The sequence below is a fragment of the Balaenoptera physalus genome, assembly GCF_965194825.1.
Source record: "Balaenoptera physalus genome assembly, chromosome: 3".
Taxonomy (NCBI): domain Eukaryota; kingdom Metazoa; phylum Chordata; class Mammalia; order Artiodactyla; family Balaenopteridae; genus Balaenoptera; species Balaenoptera physalus.
In genome coordinates, this window is record NC_138890.1 from 148,362,809 (window position 1) to 148,376,959 (window position 14,151).

Genomic DNA, 14,151 nt, shown 5'->3' on the forward strand with positions numbered 1-14,151 from the left:
CCCCAGTGCAACACGGCTAAGAAGTGGTGGGCAGCTTGTTCCAGAATCTGCCTTCTTCATTACAGTATTTAAAAATAATTCTGTCTTGGTCTTAAACAGTTGAATGCTCTTCCTTTGAAATGAAGCTTAATTTCGGCGTAGTCCTATAGTAAAGAGAAAGAAGTAAATGAACTCCTTGGCGGTCCATGACCCTTCCTAGTGAGGCCATAGTCCAGCCCATGTCATTCTGCCATCCTGGGCTAGAACAAGTGTCTGGATAATTGTGTCCCTGCATCTAATCCAAGAGGAAACGTCCTCCCAAAAGAGGCTGTGAGTATATGCCAGGCAGCTGGGTCCCTGAGCCTGGCAGTGGGCAAATACCTCCTTCTAACGTAGGTAAGAAGACAGATTCTGGAGCATGCCACCTGCCATTTGTGAGCTGTGTGGCATTAGGGAAGCATTTAACCTCTCTGTGCCTCAGTTTCCACATGTAACATGGGATAATTCTGTTGCCCACCTGTACTAGTTTGCTAGGCCTGCCATAACGAAGTACCACTAACTGAGAGACTTAAACAACAGAAATGTACTGTCTCACAGTTCTGGAGCCTAGTAACCCGAGATCAAGGTGTTGGCAAGGTTGATTCCTTTTGAGGGCTATGTGGAAGGCTCTACTCCATGCCTGTCACCTAGTTTCTGGTGATTTGCTGGCAATCTTTGGTGTTTCCTTGGCTTGTAGACGCATCACTCTGATATCTGCCTTCGTCTTCACATGATGTCCTCTCCAAATGAGTGTCTACGTCCAAATGTCCCATTTTTATAAGGACACCAGTCATATTGGATTAGGGTCTGCCTAATGACCTCATTTTTTACTTGATTACCACTGTAATGAACCTATCTCTAAATACGGTCACTTTCTGAGGTACTGGGGGATTAGGACTTCAACATATGAATTTGGGGGGGGAGACAATTTAACCCATCACCCCACCTAAATAGAATTTTCAATGAAAATTAAATGAATTAATGCCTGTAAAACAGTGCCTGGCACTTAGAAGCTCTCAATAATGTCAGATTATGCTAGGTATAAATTAAAAACTCCAAGGTTAGTGGATGGCAGGGTTATAATTCAGCCGGTTTGCACCAGTATGGCCTTACCAATTATTTACGACTTGTGTCATTTTTTTTGGTCAGGGTTTACACCATACCAAGTGAGTATTTTGGATAATACTCTTGGCTAACAGGTGCAAGATGAGAATGTGTAGATCTAATGAGGTCTGTGCTTTGGCTTCCCTGTTCTCCAAGCTGTGTATACTGCACAATGCAAGTAGCCCAGAGGGGAAAAAAGCAACTCTCATTTCTTTTAGCAAGGAACCATAGAAGGCCCTGTCTTCCTGATGAACCCACAAAAGGAAACTTCCCACTGTCGATGTCTCAGCCCTGGGGGCTGGGATGGGGCCAGCACCTTGGGCCTTGGAGATGAAGCTTACTGAGGGATGTCATAAATGGGCTGAGCCCAGGCTGCCTGGGGGAGCCGCTGACGTGAATAAAAGTGTTTGCTCGCCTCAGTTCACATTAGAATGAGCCCTTTAAAAAATAAATAAGGTGTGTTGATCTTTTGTGTGGATGGCTAAACAAATCTGGTGGCCCCAAATGAATTCCAGGTAAAGAAGAATAAGAGGAAATATCAGAAGGCAAGCTGCTGAAATCAGCAAGAGCTGTGCCTGGAGGACCCAGTGGCCCCTCTGTAGAGCTTTCTGGGCATCGCAAGGTTCTTCTTCTTAGCAAGCCCCCTGACCTCTCTTGGCAGCTGCCGTGTGACTGCAGTGGCAGGGGATTAAGGAGACAGCGTGGGCCCGGGAGAGGGGGTAGCTGACCCAGGCCAAAGTCAAACTGAGCTGCTGAAGAAAAAAGATTGGGGATATACAGTTTCAGTGGAGGGAAATACCAGAAAGGTTGTCGTCCACAGGGAGGTTTTGAGGGGGTAGACTCCCTGACCTCCAAGGCCAAGGCAAGGTCGCTCTCTCCCTCTTGCCCCTCAAATTCCTGTCTGTTTTCAGTAGGTAAATAGGAAGGCTTCTGCACTCCAGTAGGAAAGCCCTAGACTGGGAGGCGGGATGCCTGTTGATTCTGCTGCCCCCAGGCTGTGTGACCTTGGACAAGTGGTTTAACCTTTCTGGGCTCAGTGCCCTCATCTATTATTTGAGGGGCTTGGAGTCATGATAGTCATAGACTCTTCAGGTTAAAAGGGATCTTAGGAATCCAGTCTGATGCATCTGGTAGATAAGGAGCCTAAGGCTGAGAAGTTAAGTGAATGGCTCACAGTCATTGAATTAATGAGGGGACAGGAACCTAGGACTCAGGTGTCCTGACTCCTACCTGGGACCCATTCTGTTAACGACAGCGATCCCTCCTCTGTTTATAGTGTCAGGGTGTTTACATTTACCCCTCAGAACAACCTTCTGAGGTAGATATTCTTATACCCATTTTATAAGTAAGGAAACTGGCTTGCCCAAGATCCCCAGCTACTGAGTGGAAGAGCCTGGACTTTGCTAGTTTGGTGCACTTCCTGCTGCAACCAGCTGCCTCCAGTTACCCGCAGAAAATCCCAGCCACAGGCCACCTTGGGTGCCCTGACACCAACCTCAGCAAGAGCAGGGACCTGATTCTTGAGAACATATGGGTCCATCACAGGAGTCGGGACAGGCAAGCAAGAATACTTATTCTCAACAGCAGCAGAAAAGTAATATCCATCTTCCCGTGTGACCTAGTTTGCGAGAGATAGATGAGATTTTAAGAAGATGTTCCATATGTGACAGTAGAAATAAACTGTTTCATCAGAAGTGGAGCAAAATGAGTTAACCAGGTACACCCTAGGGTAGCAGAGTGGCAGCTGCCTCTCTGCTTCAGTGAGGTTTTTATACTGACTCTCTCGCCTTCACCCTGTCATCCCTGACCTAAAGGGCCAGAGGCACTGGAACACAGGTGTCCCAAGTAGTGCCAGCACCTCTCAGGGTCTCAGGGGAGAGCCGCTCCCTCTGGGTAAACTGAGGCCTCAGTTGAGACGTCAGTGCCTCCTCTGGGTGGAGAAGAGACACCGTCTGAGATCACTAAGTTCTCTAAGGTCTCTCCAGGGTGAGTCTAGATGAAGTTTAGTCTTGATGCTCGGCAGCACCGTCCAGCATTACAGCAAGTCTTGGGCATCAGATCAGCATCACATCACGCTGGAGGAGAGCCCCGAGGTGGGGTTATTTGTACCCATCAGAGCAACACTACCCAATACACCTATAATGTACTAATATGCTTGGGAAAACTTTCCTCTTGCTCCCCGTATTCTGAACAGAAACAGATGCTGCAAAATATAATCCCGACTCCCCGACTCCCCAACCCAGCCTCTCAGAAGGGTCAACAGGCTAATCTTGGATCCTCAAAGACACCTGGTCAAAGTGGAAACAACTGTTCTCGTCCCTTGAGAAGGCTCCACCTCTAGTTCTCGGCAGTGTGTACGTGTAAACAGAATTTCTGCCTTCTACCGGTGTGACTGCCCCCACTGGGAGTTCCAGAATTAATTATTAACAACCAAAGAAATTCACAGTGAGCAGGGACTTGTGCATTTTCTAGAAGCACGTTTCCATGAGGACTTTGCCCCGATCGGATTCCTCCTCAGGGCCCAGGACAGAGAGACAGAAAAACATTGGGCCTGTCATTTTAGTTAGAATAGACCCAAGCCTAAAACCTCAGGGAACTCACTTGGAAGATTTTTCTGGAAAGTAGATTTTTGATTTGACATCTCAACCAAACAGGTGTTTTGGGAGAATAAAATCACACTACCTTATAAGGAACTGGAGTAGTCTGGCCTGACTTGGGGAGTATCTAAAGAGAACTTATTCATTGTTCAAGATAACTCTAAATAATGGTAAGCTCTCAGATTTATTGGCTACTATACTCACCATGAAATTAACATATCCTGGAATTTTGGTTGGAAGGGATGTGGGAACTCATTTTGTCTTTTCTCAGTACGTGGATGAAGTGTCTGACATGAAAGGAAGTTCCAAGTCTAGAGAGCAAGAGTAATGACTTATAGGTCAGTTTGCTTCCTGCCCAAGGAGACCTGAAAGCCTAGGGTGCTTTATAATGACTTACATAACAGTTGTTTCTCTAAAGACATTCAAGCAGTCCCCTGAATTTTTTTATGCAAAACAAAACTTTCCTTTATTGATATAATAACAGAAGTGCACCTTGGCCTAACTCATACCAAAATATCATCATTCTGAACTCATAATAACACCTACGTTTACTGAGCATTTACTATATATGTAGCACTGTGCTAAACTGAGCATACAGTCAGGTGACTTACCTCACAGGTGCCTTACGGATACTTGTATTATTTGGAAAACTGAATAAATACATGCAAAGTGCTTAGAACTCCACCACCCCATCTCATCTACAGCCTCAGGGCATCCCTGCTTTGGCCATGTAGAACCACACCCTGTGAGGAATGGAAGGAGGTCATGTGCAGGCAGGGCTGAACTTACAGGTAGACCCCTATTGCTGTGGGTTTCTGTGGTGCCACAGCCCCCGTGCCCACGTCTAATTCATTCTAGTCTACCAGGTTCTACTTTTTTTTTTCATCTGAAAGTTTAAGGGAGTCTCACTTAAAGGCAAATACTCTTCTGAGGGATAAGCTTTGAATCAGCCAACCATTATCAGGAATTCTTTTACATCTTCCCACGAATCTAAAAGATCAAGATTATATCGGTAAAGGCACAAGAAAAGGCCAAGCTTCTGAGGTTGCCTCAGATGGGATGCCTGAGAATTCAGACCAATTCAGAGGTGGTCATTTGACATCTAGTCTGATCTACTCTGGAGTGAATTTTTCCTATAAGAATAAATTCAGGTCTTCTTGGGTTGCCTTCTTTCAGGTGGGAAAAAACTCATATTACCCTGAATGACTGACTTGGCAGAAGCAGATGGCAGGATCCTTCAAATACCATGCCTGTTCTGTTTTTCTTAGAGATTTATCAGTCTATAACCCTGAGATTTCAACGCTCCACTCAGTTCTGAGCTCTCTAAAACGAAACAATCACATGCCAACATATGTGTCTACAGCTGACCACAGATGGACCGACTCAGGACCAGGATTTCATTTGAGCTGTATGGCCCTTCTCCATGCATAAAATAAAAGGGAAAATGCATGGAGTCTAAGGGACCTTGTTTTCTGTGTCCTGGAGACCCTTGGCCTAAATGAAGCAAATGTGATGGGATCTATAGGAGAGACACACGGGACCTGGGATCAGGTCACACTTTCTGGTCGTGGAAGGCATGCCGTAGACCTGCCAGCTTTATTGTAGAACCCAAGACTTAAAGCTAGGACACATTAAGAACCCTATACCCCATTCTGTGACGGACCTTTGACAAGGGGCATTGGCAACTCACAGTGTATCCAGTAGGGGGCGACAAGGAAGCAGATTGACAAAACCAGAGAAATGTGAGAAAGAATTGGGATGTTCGTTCCTGTAGAAGAGAAAACCCCAGAGGAATGGGACGGCTGTCTACTCTTTAAAGCACTCATATAGAAGAGGAAGAAGAGGAATTCTTCTTTGTTCCAACTGTGAAAAGTAGGACCAGTGGAAGGAGATTATGAGACAGCAAGGTTTTTCTAGCAGAGCTGTCTGTAGTGCACGAACACTGTGCAGGTTGGTGCCTTTCTTGGTGCTTGATGTGTTGGTTCAGTGACGGGGAGAGAAGGAGACACCAGTAGGGGAGGTTGAAGAGGGATGCCTTCCTTTGGGTGGGAGATTGGACTAGAGATTTACTCAGGTTGTTGCTAATTGTAAAGAGAATGGTTTTATGATTTTTTTAAGTGGGTGAGCAGTAAAGGTGGGTTTATGGTCTCTGTACTCCACAAACTATCATTTCCCACATTAACTATTTCATGCATGGAAAACTTGAGAAAAAGGAAAGCTAAGAAGTTTGCAGGGTAATTTAAAAAAGCTTTCTGGGAGGCGATTGGATCACAAAAGACAGTGCACGGTGTGGGTGAGAGCGTGGGCCATGAAAGCAGAGCCCACAGGGATTCAAATCCTTCCTCTGCCCTCATTAAGCTCCGTGAACTTGGACGGGTGACCTTAGTTATGCCTTCACTTGTGTGGCTGTAAGATGGAAAGGTTAACCCTTGCCTCCTCCTCCCGTTGTGAGCCTGAAGTCAGTGAATGCACCTAAAATGTGACAACTATGCCAGGTACATAGTGAGCACTCAGTAAAGGTTAGTGATGATTGTTAGACAAGGAGAAATCATTATCATTTCTTAGGTCCATGAGAGAATTTAAACAACAGGGCATCAGCTTGCAACAAAAACGTGTATGTTTCTTTTGATTTGTGATGTCATGAAAAGAAAGAGTTAAATATGGCTGCTTTTTTGGTAATAATGGACATTTTTAGGGCCAGTTCAGGAGTGATAAATCCTGTAAGTGGAGTGAATGACAGCTGAGTCCCATGAAGCAATGGAAAAAATAGAGTCCAGTGATTTTTTTTTTGAGTAGTGGAGCCCAAAGAGAATGGAAGTGTAGCCAAGTCCCTGGGATTTCCACTGTCTCCTGTGACTGCATTTTGGCTCCTTGCTTCTCCAAGAGAAATAAAGATCAAGGCTTCATTCAGATTGCTCATCTGCCCCCATGTTGAAAATGCAGTAACATCTGGCTGACAACTTAATCATCTCTCCCCTAAATTTTTTTTTCTTATCCTAAGAGCACCTGCATGACCAGAGGAAAAGAAGAGAAAAAGACAAAAGAGGGTTTAGTTTCTCATCTTGATAATTGCCTGATAATTTGCACTGAGAGGGCTTGTTGGGGTCGAGGAGCCATTCATCCCCTTTTGGTCCTTTGAATTTCTCAGGCTGTCATCACTTTTTTAGGCTGGCAGCTAATGAAAGGAAAGGGAGAAAGATTTCATACATCCCTCTCAGGACGTATTATGCAGCTCTTGAGATTCTGCCTGCTCATTTATCCAAATGAAATAGATCTCTGGGGAAATAGCAGAGGTCAGCTGTTGAGCAAAATGTTTTCCAGTCCTGGGAGTTAGTTACATCACTTTGTTTCTTTGTGAAATAAGGCAGCTCTGTCCTAATTTTAACTGATCAATCGCATGTGATAGGACAAGCTTATTTTTCACGCTCCCAGTAAATACCACAAGGTGACCGCAGACAACTCCGGATGGTCTCTCCGGAAGGTGGATGGTGTCAAGAACGGCCATGTAAATTGCTTCCTTTCTCCCTGGAGTGTCTATAAAACCAATATTATTACAAAATGCTAAGAACTGTTAAGCTTCATTAGTGTGCTCCTGAATCACGATTCAGTGATTGGGTGATACGCCATCACCACCTGCACATGCGCATCTCGTAGGACTCTTCAAACTTATTCCCCTCCTCAAATTTTGAGTGCAGATGAAACACGAGCGAGAATCAAGTTTGAGATGAAAGTTGTTTCTCCTGATTCCTTTGTTCTTTCTTTCTATTATTAGTTCATTCTTTTATCACTTATGACACTAGCCGTTAAAATCTATCTGCGTGGAAATCTATCCACTATATAGAACATAATATCACTTAATTCACAGAGGGAAAAATATTTCTAAATACAATAGAAAAATGTTACTATTGTAACATTTAACTTAAGAGGCACTATTTGGCCAGCTAACTTAGTGACTTAGACTCGGGCAGAATCGGTGCCCCGGTTTCCTTAGGTCAACAGTTATTAGTTGTTCTTTTTGTTTGTTACTTTTTTTGTTTTGTTTTCTTAATTGAAGTACAGTTGATATACAATAGTATATATGTTACAGGTGTACAATATAGTGATTCACAATTTTTAAAGGTTATGCCCCATTTATAGTTATTATAAAATTGTGGCTATATTCCCCGTGGTGTACAATATATCCTTGTAGCTTATTTTATACCTAATAGTTTGTACCTCTTAATCCCATACCCCTCTAGTGCCCTTCCCTCCTTCCCTCTCCCCACTCACTGGTAACCACTAATTTGTTCTCTTTATCTGTGAGTCTCCTTCTTTTTTTGTTATATTCACTAGTTTGTTGTATATTATAGATTCCACATATAAGTGATATCACACAGTATTTGTCTTTCTCTGTCTCTTTATTTGACCTAGCACATATATAGATGGTGGTGAAATTCGGCAGAATTTTCTTCACAAAGATTTTTGTCTGGAAGATTCTGCATACTGACCTGTAAAGAATGCTCACGAAGCCTGTTGGTGTAAGATTGTGAACCAGCATGTTATGTTCTCACAGATAGAGAATATGTCATGAAAACATTCAGGGTGATGGTAAACACAGGTGGGATGTAGTGTGACATCTTCAAAGTCTCGTCTCAACCACGTGTGATCACTTGTCAATTCTACCTAACAACAGTGACCTTAAGACAGCTGTCAGGACCCCATGGAAGGAGATCTCCAGAAAGAAGAACCTACAGAAACATTTCAGTGAGTGTGGACAGAGGAAGAGAGCATCAGAGCCAACATCTTGCACACACAGAGCCTGTAGCTGCCAAGGCGCTCTCTCCCGCCTAAGAGCCTTTCCCACTTAGGAAGGCTTTAAGATCTATTCCCCTTAATCATAAAAAAGGAATTTACCGGGTTGAATTATTTGAGTTTCGGCTTTATTCCTTATTTCACAAAGGATTGCACTTAATCTGTAAATGAGTTCTGATGTTATGAGAATTGAATATTGCAAATGGGTATTATTAAACTTATTAAGAGAGAGGGAAGGATTCTCTTTTAGAAGAATAATACATTCTGAGTGGCATCTCTCACTTAATGGGCATAGAGATGCCTATTAAGAAATTTTCTTCCTAGAAATGTTTCTGAATTTAATGGATCCATTAAATAATTCAAAATTAATATAAGTGCACAGCATCTCTGCCCCACAACCTTACTAAAATTAAGGGTGCCAAATCATCCTTCTCTTGCTGTTACTTCACCAGCTGGAGGGTATAGTTCACCCTTGTATTAGACTAACCAATAGGTAGACTCTAATGCCTGACTAATTAGTGCCAGTATTCATCATGACTTTGATAAATCCTAGCCCCTAATGAGATCACTCTTGGCCAGTGGCATTCCAATGTAAAAATTGTTAGCAGAGGTTAGCTGGTTGTTGGACCTTCAACTACATATCCCAGTACAAATATTAGGACAAATTGTCATTTTTCTGGAACCTCAAGAATTGAACATTTTAGGACTTAACTGAATATGCTGCTCAGTGCTTTTGCCTGAGGACATACTAATCAACAACATATTCTTAAATACCTACCATATGCCACTGCTCTCAAAAACACTTTCAATCTTGAATTGAGGAGGTAGGAGACACATACTTTCTTTTAAAAAGTAAATAGCTTTACAGAACTATGTGCAATAAATGTCCAAATGAGACGCATAGAGGAGTGCCATATGAAGTCACTGTGTGACCCACCCTCCCCCAGTGCTCCCTAAGCACTTACAATGATAGGTGGTTCTTCATCTGCTCTCTTGTGTGTAATTGTACCACCACGCTGGACTGGAAGCTTCATGAGGGCAGGGCCAGTAACTCTGTTATTACCATGTCTGTTCTATTCATCTGGCCTGTAACTAGCAATCAGTAAAAGACTGTCACGCAGATGAAGCTACATAGAGGAAGTAAATATTGAAGGATGGGCAAAATTTTAACACACATGGAAGTTTAACGGCAGGATGAACAGATGAACCAAAACAGGAAGCAAGGATTAGCATGGCAAATATATCCTTTCATTTTCTCAGCAAACATTTGCAGCTCCTTCACCGTGTGCTGGATACTGCGTGGGCAGAATGGGTACTAAGGGGAAGAAACACCATTCCTGTGGGCAGAGGAGAGATTTTGAGACCAGCCCGGATGGTGTGAGGTGGGACCGGGCCGACTGGGATTAGGCATGGTCAGAGCTGTGAGGAATCGAGTTCATTAGGTGGCAAGAGCCTTGAGAGCTTTGTCCTGAGGATAGGGAAAACCAGCAAAAAATTTAAACTAAGGAAGGTTGAAAAGTCATTGGAAAGGTCCCAGGAGTTCTTATGACATCCTTGCTAGGAGACAGTTCATTACTGATGGAAACTTTAGCCAGGATGCACACACTTTAAGAATTGCTATCTCCTTTGTTATAAAGCAGAAGCTAACACACCATTGTAAAACAATTATACTCCAATAAAGATGTTAAAAAAAAATGCAATATATGGAAGGAAGTATAGCTTGGAAAGAATTAGAACTGAAACTTTCACTTGTAATTCCTTGTAGTTATGGGGTAAAGAAATAATGAATGAGCAGTTAATAGAATTTTTTTGAGACTCCAAAAAAAAAGAAAAAAATTGCTTTCTCAAAACTTTCCGTGAGATATATATTCACCCAGTCAGAATTTCCAGGGCTGGATTATATTTGCACTTCTATTTCATTTTTACTTAACCAGTATGTTAATATTAACAGTGATGTGTAATGTTTTCATAAATACAGCTTGTTTCTTTAAATATTGTATTTCTAAGAAGCTTTAGGGCATTGTTAAAATGTGGTTTAAATATATTCATAGACAAAAGTCTTTTCTAGCAGACAACACTTTCATTTCATAATATAATTCAATGGAATAATGGAACTTTCATCATAGAGCACACTTCGCTAGAATTCATCTGCTCCATTACATTTATGTAAAGTCACGCAGTGTAACAATGAACATCAATAACTAAACCACACCTTCCCAATACTGTTTCCTATGGAACATGCAGTGAACTTTTTGCATTTTGTACAGGCAGCCAGATTTTAACAGTGTATATTCTGGTTGCAAGTTAGTTCCTTCACAGGCCACATAACTATCCTTGGGCCCCATGAATCATGCGAACTATAGCTAATGGCATAGATATACACCACCTTGATATGAGGTGTTTAGGACATATAAGAGTCAAGTATATTTGGTTTCTAAGGGCAAGTGGGAAGATGGAGAAGGTCCAGTGTAGAAATACTCCTTAATATCATCTTTCCTGAAGGCTTAGTTTGCAACCAGTGGCAAAAATCTGGTTTCAAGAAGGTTAAACTTGGAACAATACAAAGACAAATAACCCAATTTTTAAAATAGGCAAAGCATCTGAATAGGCATTTCTCCAAAAAAGATATCCAAATGGTCAATAAGCACATGAAAAGACGTTCAGCATCATTATTCACTAGAGAAATGAATCAGAACCATAATGTGATACTAATACTTCATACCCATTAGAATGGCTGTAATTAAAATGACAGACAATAGCAAGTGTTGGTGAGGATGTGAAGAAATTAGAACCCTCATATTATGCTGATGGAGGTACAAAATGTTGCAGCCACTTCAGAAAACAATTCGGCAATTCCTCAAAAAGTTAAGCATAAAGTTACAACATGACCCAGCAATTCCAATACTAAGTATGTACCCCCCAAAATTGAAAACAGATACACAAACAAATACGTGTATGTGAATGTTCATAGCAGCACTATTCACACTATCCAAAAGGAAGAAACAACACAAATGTCTATCACCGGATAAAAGGGTAAACAAAATGTAATGATCCAGACAATGGAATAGTATTCAGCCATAGAAAGGAATGAAATACCAATACATACTATGACATAGATGGATCTCAAAAATATTATGCAAAGTGAAAGGATCCAATCACAAAACACTATATATTTGCTGATTCCATTTATATAAAATGTCCAGAATAAGTAAATCCATAGAGACGAAAAGTAGATTACTGGTTGCCAGGAACTTGTGGCGCGGGTAATGGGGAGGAACAACTATTGATGTTACAGGGTTTCTTTTGGTTGTGATAAAAATGTTCTGAAATTGATTGTGGTGATGGACGCTCAACCTTGAGAACATACCAAAAAAACACTGACTTGTGTGCTTTAAAAAGGTGAATTTTGTGGTATGTGAATTATTTCTTCATTTAAAAAATTAAAAAGGACTTTTAAAAAGATGAAACTTGGAATCGTTGATGGTTTTTTGAAGCAGATGAGCATGTAGTGAAATTAGTTCTTGGTTTTGGGGAAAGCCATGAAAAAAGATTGTAATTGGGAGAAGTTATAAACAAAGAGATGGATGAGTCAAAGAAGACTGGGAAAGAATTTGATGATAACAAGAGACGGTACACAGGGAGACTAAGTTGAGGTTTATGAAAACAATCAGGCAGATTATCTGAGGGAGGTGTGTGTGTGTATTTGTAATATATATATGCACATATATAATATTATACCTTAGATGCTATAGTATATAATTTATATATATATATATATATATATATATATATATATATATATATATATATATTATGTATATATATTCACATGGGGAAAATTCTCAAAAAATATACCACCCAAATGTTAACAGTAATTGTCCCTGTTTAGTGGGATTTTGGGTGATTTAATTCCTTTTCTTCCTTTTGCTTTTCAGTATTCTCTTACTGTGTGTGCAGTGATCATAGAGTAATAGTTAAGTAGGAAGTGAAAAAAGTGAATGTGGAAGGCTGTTGCTTGAGGAAGTGCACTCTCTGATCAGACCAAGAAAGTAGGGGCAGTTTTTGAAGTCTTACTAACTAATAATGCCCTACTTGAGAAGACTTGTCATCACATTGGGAGAAAACAGAGTAAGGTGGGCATCACTGCAGAAGAGTTTGGCATGGCAAGGCCTCTGAAATGCTAATGCTTAAAAGGCTTGTTCTTAGAAATTCTGGAGGCAAAGCATACAAAAGTCTTTTTCCCCTTGTTTACCAGGTTCTCCCTTGGTTTGAGGCATCCATATGTATACTCTATATAAGCCACTAGGTACTGGGCCTATTACAGATCTATCTATGTATCTATCTATGTGTCTATGTTTCTATCATCTATGTATCTATGTATCTATGTATCTATCTATGTATCTATCTATGTATCTATCTATGTATCTATCTATCTATCTTTAATCTTATTATATCTACAAGGCAGTTGACACCTAAAAGTCATGAAACTTAATTTGCTAAGTCACAAAATAATTTTAAAATCACCCTTAAGATTATACACGTGCCAGGCCTTGTACCTGAACTGAGCGTCTATCATTGACCAAGCCAGACCCCTTCTTGCATCTATGGGCTTACAGTCTAGTCAAGCAGGAGCCAGGAAGAAGCTAGTCCACATATGACAAGTCCCACAGGCTTTGTGGAGCTCAGGGTGGGGCTCTTACCCATAATCTCCAGTCTGAAGCTGGAGGGGAGAGACAAGGGCTTCATTTTGGAGGAGTTCCCAAGGGTAAAGTCAAGTTGGTAGGTCCCAAAACAGGTTATGGAAACAAGGACCTGGTCAGACAACAGGAGCCAAGAGATGGAGCCCAAACAGAGTGGCTTCAATGTGGGGCAGAGGCAAAGGGTTCCCTGGAAAAGGAGGTGGAAGAAAGGGAGTGACAGAGGATGGGGCAAAATGGCAGGGTCTCTGCATCTGGGCCTGGCTTTGAGCTAGAGGAGGTTCACAGCAGCATTGTTTGTAAGAAAACAATGTGGGAAACACACATCAACAGGAATCAACAAGTTGATTGGGGACGTGGGGTTCAAATCATCATGGAAAATTAATAAACCAGAACAGCATGGGTCAACATAGGAAATGAAAAACAACAACAAAAAACTACCCTTAAAAGGAACGCATAGTGACAATTATTTCTTTCTTTCCCTTTTCTTTCACAATTTGTTTGCTGAAACATCAGTTGACGTGTCTTTCAGTTGAATGTGACATGTCTTTTTGAAGGAACAAGAGGCAGACAAGTTTCAGCTGCCAGAAATAAAAGAGAAACTGGGAAGAATTTAACTTCTGAACTAGAAGGTCACTCTTGCCAGCGGCCTTTGAGCAGGGTAAGGTTCTGCATTTTGTTTCCCAATTTTTTTTTTTCCTTAAATAAATAGCTGTGGACTTCAGGCCAGTCTTGCCCCTTGAGTTCTTAAATGATTCTGCCAAATCCCTTAGAATTGAGTTGTGCAGGGTCCAGCAGACCTGCTTTGGCTGTTTCTCCTTCGCTGGAATGACTCTCCCTAGGGAACCAGATCAAAGCTAAGGAAGAGAAAAGGCAGGTGATGAAAGGATTCTGTGCCTAAAATAATAATTTCGTTTTGTCTGCCTGCCATCCCACCATCACAG

At 41.5% G+C, this 14,151-nt stretch overlaps 1 protein-coding gene across 5 annotated transcripts in view; it reads left to right on the forward strand.

Moving 5' to 3' along the window:
* PRLR (prolactin receptor) overlaps nucleotides 1–14,151 on the forward strand; it is a 206,427-nt gene that overhangs the window by 65,096 nt on the left and 127,180 nt on the right. Inside the window, exon 2 of one of the 5 annotated variants that reach the window (XM_082453779.1) lies at nucleotides 13,724–13,868. The exons of 3 other annotated variants lie outside the window; for them this stretch is intronic. The gene's annotated coding sequence lies outside the window, so the exon portion shown is untranslated. Of the gene's footprint in view, nucleotides 1–12,310; nucleotides 13,869–14,151 lie in introns of those variants that run through there. One more of the 5 variants, XM_082453778.1, reaches the window with a different exon arrangement.